We start from the raw sequence: 7657 nt of genomic DNA, 5'->3' as shown, positions 1-7657 counted from the left end.
CCTTTTTTTTTTTTTTGTTTTCTTATCATGTTTTGACTGTGGTTTTATAGTTTATTTAGTTCCTCTTTATGTGTTTTTAAGTTCATTGAGTGTTTAAATTTTTTTTCTTATATTTAACTATTTCTGAAGCTTGATATTATTTTAAGTTATGTATAATCTTCAAACAGTTTCTGTGGTATTATTATTTTGCACAAGGTTTGCCCGGAAGACGCAACGGCTCTTATCCCTTGACGTAGAAATTTAAACATATTTTTGTATTTATTTTGTATTAATTTAAGTCGAAATAAGTGATTATATTTAACATTTAAATAATTTATGGTTTTGAAATACAGCACCGGTGTCCAAACACTTCCGAAAAATAATTTTGCTATTATATAGATCTAAGAGATACAGTTATTCATCATTGAAATTTCTTTATTTTACAAAATCAATTACTGATAATGTTTTTTTTTTCGAAAATGAATTTAAAAAAAAAATTTTTTTAACTATCTTTTTTTTTTTTGGAATTTATATTTGATTATTTATATGATTCCGATTATCTAACTGAATTTTTAAGTAACTATTAAACTGTTTTTTTATAATTAAAAAGTTCAAAAATATATTTTTCTTGTAAATAGAGCGTCAGAAAAAAATATATAAAAGGGTCACCGGTGTCCCGTTTGCGTCAAAGAGTTATATGCTGCCTCGTGTACGGATGCAGTTTATAAACACACGTTAGATCTTATTGGGGGAAAAAACTGAAATTCTGAAATTTATTGCCTTTTACTCGCACATCCGATTCCGTTTTTACTGGCACAAGTTTTAACTATTTTATTTTTATAATGTATATTCTTTGGTCCGTATTTTGCAATTAAAAATGTTCTCAGCAGGAAACATAGTTCTCTCTAATTGCTGATATATTTATCTGAAACGCATTATTCTGGAACTAATCAAGAGAGTTCCTTTCAAAGGTTGAATGGTCAGAAAGATGAAACAATTATTTATTTCAATAAGACATGCAGATCTATGCTTATCTGTTATTTCAGTATAGACATCTCCAGTTTTTTTTTATTTTTAGATTTATTAATAATTGTTTACAAATATTGTTTTCAACCTTACATTGCTATTTAAAAGTAAGCATTTTCATTTAAATTCCTATACTATAACTTTAAGTGTGACTCGTATATTTTTTTTAAAAAAAAAGTAAAAACGAAAACAGTAGCAGGAAATTGTTAATGTTTCTTTTTGCACAGTTCAAAACATACTTATACTAAACAAAACATGCAATACTAACTTTTAAATTAAGCNTTGGGTTTACGACTACAAATGTTCAACTCCGTACCCTTGTACTTTTGAACCAAAACCAGAACTCCTGGTTCAAGCATTGGGACGAACTAGCCCTTGTGGAGGACTTTTTGAAGCAATTAACCCGCTCTGCATTACAGTTTAAGGGAAACCACGAAAACCTCACACGGTTGGCCCGATAGCAAGGGGATTCCAACCCATAATTCGTATACCACCGAGGATATTTTATGTCAGTACTGTAGTTGGTTCCGGGAGCAGAATTCGTATCAACCAGCCACCACAATGTTTCGAACCTGGGTTACCTCATTTAGAAGACGAGTGCTCTATCCCCATTACGACCACGATTCTCGTTAAATATAACTGTATTCATATATGGGTCAATGTTGCTTTAATTGGACCGATTTTCTTATTGGTCCAGTTCTCTTATTGGACAACCGCCATTGTTTTCTAATTATTGTCAGCAGGCACTCTCTGTTTTTCATTTTTCACCGTAATTAACCCTTGAATTTCCTATGCAAGTTTTTTACTGTTCTTTTAATTTTTCAATGCAAATAAAATGTGGATATCAAGAGAAGTTGATTGTATTTTCATATTTGCCAATAATATTTAAAACTACGTTTAATCAGCACTTTTTATCTATATTAACAGCAAATGGTTACTTTGGTACGATAGAATTTATGAGCGTATTACATACCGAACTTCAATTATCCATCCTTTGATATTTAGAACAGGCTGGTGATTCAACCCTAGAAACATTATCCAGACTGACATTTTGCGAGTAGACGGAAAAATGACCGTTGTATCTAATTTATTTAAAAACATATCAGGATTAATTAAATCTAAATTAGATTATAATTTAACCAAAATTGCCAAATTTGTTGCTAAAAGCAATTAGCAGAAATAAATAGCCAAATGCTTGCTGCCTTTTTCTTTATAATATACAAGGGTATATTAATGTATCGCATGGTTTTTCTTTACTATAACTAGTATTTTAAATACTTCATCTTTGCTAACCAATGACATTTTTATGGGGTAAATAATGTTAAAATGAATCATATTCATAAACTTTATAAGCTTTTCATTTAAAAGTATCATTATTATATATCAGTAAGTTAAGTGAAATTACAAATATTTGTACACTTTTCATTTATCTTAAAGTTACTAACTACTATTTACAGGCCTTTACCCGTATAAGACATCCAACTTATTTCTCGATTCAAAATAATCAAATTTTAAAATTTATTTTAATTCAATCTATTATGGGTGTTTCACTTTCAAAAAAAAATTTCAAAATATTTTGCTTTCAAATTTATTTCAAAATTTCTTAACCAGAAATGTCATTACCATACATCATGGTAATTTTACAAAAAAATTTTCTCCGTGTAGTCAATATATTTCGTATGCATTTTATTACGGATATTTATACTTTGAATATATACGACTAAACAAAGGACAAGAAATATTTCCAGCGGAAAACCGTTATTCTGTAATACTATTCTAATTTACATAAATTAATATTCGTACTTCATTAACAACTCTTATAAGATTCACACTCATAAATTATCACTAATTAATGTTTCGCTAAAACTTAAAAAGGAAAGTGAAAGAGAGAGAAGAATATAAAATATTTCTTTTTCACCCTTAAATATTTCTTATTATTTATGACGCTTAATGTAGAATTAATGAAGGTGGAGAAAAGTTAAATATAAATGGGTTTTTTTTTCCCTCCTTTTATTTTACGAGATTATTTTATGAAATCTTTAACTTCATTAATTCTGAAAACACTTTTTGATGCTTACATTATTTTGCAAAATTAATTTTTTATATGAATAAATTAATAGACGATATACATAAAATGATATTTTTAATTAATAACAATTGAGGATTTTTTTTCTTTCGGTTACATTTTTATCGAATAATTTCTACAAAAAAAGTAATTTTATGTCTGTAGAAACAGTTGTAATGTATATTTGTAGTCTCAACTTATTTCCTTAAAATAAAAGCATTCAACTGAAGTTTCTTTGTATAGTAATGTAAATTCATCAACAAAATAATATGATCTGATCCATATTATGAGCAAAGTTTTGATTTAAAGGCCTCAAATTTTAAAACCTTCTAAAAAAAAAATAAAATTAAGAGGAAACAAATTAGTAAATAAGAATATTAAGGGTTATAAACTATTTATTATAATGAGTGATTAAGAATTAATAGAAATTCCATTGATAAAATTTGTATGTTTTTAACATAAGTTGCCAACATTTTCCAATAAAATTAGTTTATAGTAAAAAAAATATATCAATATAAAAGCATTAGTGCTTCAATTTCAATTAATTATTATTAATTTAAGATTAATTGAGCAATAATGAATATGTTTCCACAAAAAAGTCGTAAAATACAAAGGATCATTTCAAATTTATAAACAATCAAATTCAATTAAAAACAAATGAAAAACTTGAAAATTTAAAATTTCATCAACGTTATTTGAAAGATCTATGTTTAGATAGGTATAAATATATTTAAGTGGGAGACCATGGGGAAGTGCTCCACCTGCCTATGCGGTAATTAAACCCTAAATATAATAGCAGCAATCCATTCGATTTAATGCATAGTACCATAGATCACAGCATTATTTAAAAATAAAGCTGTATTTTTAAATAGTTATGAATTTTTGAAATCTGTTTTTGAATGGATTGAGGGAAAATCATTATTATGAGAGAAATGAATAACATTACAGGATAAATTCAGAGAAATTTAAATTTCATTTTAAAAAATTGTATTTCAAAATTTGCTTATACTTCAATAGCTATATTCCACAATAACTATTATCTCAATATAATGCGAGTTGATGTAAGAACGCACTGCTTAGTAACGAATAAGTATTGACGAATAATAAATTTATAATAAATAAATTTAAATAATAAATTTAAGAAATTCAGCAGGAATCAAAGAGAAATTGTCTTTCTAAAAAAGAAATAAAATAAACTAAAAATATTTTATCCTTATCAAAGTAGAATAAATCTAAAATGATAATAATAATTAAATCAAAATGAAAGCGTATATGAATATTCAAATGAGCCCAAAATAATTTTCCTTTTTTCCCTCTCGAATCTGAAAAGAAACAATTTATTTTTTTCATTACATTATCTAAAATTATGTTTTTTTTTTCCATGTTAGTAAGTATCAATAGCTGAAAAATAAAAACGTAAATGAGCAAAAAATCATACTTAAATTGTACAGATAATTACATTTGAATCAAAAATTAACCAAACCCAACAAGTTTTCTATAAAAATTTATTGCATTTAATTCTAAGCCCTATTTAATATCAGAACATTTTCTATTCATAGCATAACATGCTACCCAGGAGTTTTCTACTTTTCCTTCAAAGATCTTTCCAACAATCCAATAAGTCATTGAGTTTCAAAGGTAAAAGAATTAGGCAAAAGGCCAAACTAGACACAAAAGTTCAAGCTATATATATCTAAGCCTGAGAAATTCCGTTGCACACGCTATATAGGGTGGAAGATCAGTGGAAACTTTTTTGTTGGCTGAAGAGTTCTTCGGAATCTTTGCACCTGCTTTCAGCTTTTCGTGTCTTTCACTGAATTCTAGCTCGTGCAGAATACACGCGCATGCGCTATGGCCGTAGTCCATCATCGATTTTACGTTGAACAGTTTTGGAGATCGTAAATTATCGTAGCCAGATATCGAACGACATGTGTTTCTAGTATATGCTTGATTATCTTCAGACTGTTCTCACTGAAATAATTGAAAAACATTTATTAGTTAACCAACATATTTAGGGAAGAAATTTTATCACACGTGATTTTCTTACTTTTCTAAATTTTAATTTGAAGGAATAATATAAATTTTATACACATTTCTGACTTGTACAGTTAAGGGGAGTCGGTAGGGCATATACTATTAATGCTGAAACGACTTCGATGTACTTTTTCTCAGCATCTAAACAAGATATTGCTTCAGTTTTTTTTTCTCCTCAGAATATTTACATATACATGTTTACGCATGTGATAACTGTTAATACATATCCTTGGCAGAAGTTTTTTTTAAGAAAAATATGAACTTAGAACTTTAAATTTTTGAAAAAGTTTTATCATTTTTGAGCAAAAATCTTTCATAATTCAAAAAGTATTCCTGTTAACGCTAATACATTATCATAGCATACAACTGATGTAATCTCAAATATCCCATAAAAATTTCAAAACTATATCATAAGCAGTTTCTTAGAAAAAATACATAAAAAAAGTCAGTTTCAGCATGATTGATATATTCCCTTTAATATATTATTTTAGCATTAGAAATTTTAAACAAGAAAAATTTTGCGTTTAATACGGAAATTTCAATTTAAAAATGTACCTAAAAATGGGACAGTACTTGTATTTAATAAGAGTTTCTATAAATAATTAGTTTGGTTATTTAGACTGTGGAATTTATTTTGTAATTTAACATGTTCTTGTAATCATTTGCTATATCTGATTCAAATTTTAAAAAAAATTAAGTATTTAATTCAAAGGTATATTTAATTAAAGAAATCTGCATGTCCATTTAAATTACTATATTTCGCATGATTTCGTGTGATTCGAACAAATCAGGAGAATTCTTTTCTTGGTAGTGATCACTTAAAAATTTGATAGATTAATAAGTATCAGAATTTTAGAACATAAGAAGTTTAAAATATTTCTTGAAGAACTAATAAAAAATCAGATTTTTTAAATATTGTTATTCTGGTCTCGTAGAATACAAAAGAATACAAATCCATTATCTTATGTGTTTGTCTATTTTATTTTATTTCCTATTTTATTTTGATTAAATATGTCACAATTATTTTATTTAGTTTTTTTTTTTAGTATATTTTGTTTCATAGTTTTCTTTTCATATTATTGTAATATGTTTAAAATTTATTTGGCATTCTTTTTTTCTTTTCTTTTTTTTTTTTTTGTGACTATTGTAGGAGAAGAAACATTTTTTTTATACGCTAAGATAAGAGAATCTTATGTAAAGATATTATATTTTTTATGCCAGAATTTAAAGACACGCGTGAAAATATTTCAGTCTAATCTAAGAAAGTCTAATGTTAATTAGTCTAAAAAATTCACCTGAAATTTCGTTAATGCTTCAGTAATTCTACCAAACTTATTAAAATAAACTGTTATCATTAAATAAATGTAGAAAAGTTTTCTGGAAAAATTAAGGTTATTGTTTTTACATAGTTTCTATAGTTTTTCTTAATTATTTCAAAGCATTATGAAAATATGAAGGCTGCGATAAAAATGCAAATCACAATATTTTGTTATGCATTTCAATAAAAATAAAAAATTCAAATATAATCCTTAAAATTCTCTTATTTAAATGCCGTATTGTCTCAAGCTTTAATTTAATCATCGTTTTAAAATGAAAATCGTATATTTTATTCTTAACTTTAATTTTGCTTAGTTTAAATAATTGTTAGCATCAAATAAATTTTTTTGCCTGTCAATATAAAATTTAATGTACAATATGGACAAATGATAATGATGGAAAAATTTCTGAGTTTTTCAATGCAAGTTGATGTACTTTATTTTATTTAAACTTAATATTCATGCAATTCAATTATAATAAAAAATGAATTTCGTAAAATTTTGAAAAATTAGTTCTGTTGCTTTATTAGGGACGCTTTTAATATAAATAATCCCATAAAATAAAATTGCCTTGCATAATTAACTACAGAGCAACTTTTTCAATGCACAAGTTAGAAATAAAATAATAAATTACAATATTTTAGAATAACTGTGTTGCGTTTTGTACTTCTGTGTTGCGTTTTGTACTTATTGCGTTTTAAAGAAACTATATATATACATTATTTAGTATTCATATAAAGTTAAATTGTTAAGAAAATATTGCTAACTGATTTATTTCTAAAATCACTGCTTAGCATCAGTTTTATATTTTCAATTTACATCAAATTTCACAACCTGAACCTATTCACTGTTTTCACCTAAAAGTCAATTCACATATTTCGAATGCTTTCTCAAAAAATATTCCTCTTTATATTGCCATACTGGGTGGGAACTGGATACCACAAGAAGGGTTAAAATATGCTTCATATCTTTTTTTAATTCAATTAATTCTGGGGTATCGACCAGATGCAATTTTCATGCATGTTACGAAGATCTTAGAAAAATATTTCTAGCAGCCAAAATTTGAATTTTCCTAATTATCAGGTTATCTTTTTATCATATTGCTTAATTAATAACCACGGCTATAAGAGCTAGCCTTAGCATTTCTTTTAGCTTAAATCATGAAATACATAATTTCACATAGATTTGCATAATTTTAACTATGGCACAACTAAACCAGCACCCAAAATCTCCGGTA

General features: G+C 26.2%; 1 protein-coding gene across 4 annotated transcripts in view; it reads left to right on the top strand.

The window, feature by feature from the left end:
• Positions 1–7657, top strand: part of LOC107447498 (homeotic protein antennapedia) — a 212723-nt gene that overhangs the window by 155765 nt on the left and 49301 nt on the right. The gene's annotated exons all lie outside the window — the stretch shown is intronic.

Source organism: Parasteatoda tepidariorum, chromosome X2 (genome assembly GCF_043381705.1).
Source record: "Parasteatoda tepidariorum isolate YZ-2023 chromosome X2, CAS_Ptep_4.0, whole genome shotgun sequence".
NCBI lineage: Eukaryota > Metazoa > Arthropoda > Arachnida > Araneae > Theridiidae > Parasteatoda > Parasteatoda tepidariorum.
The sequence above is the reverse complement of the archived record's forward strand: the minus strand, read 5'-3'. Positions and strand labels throughout refer to the sequence as shown.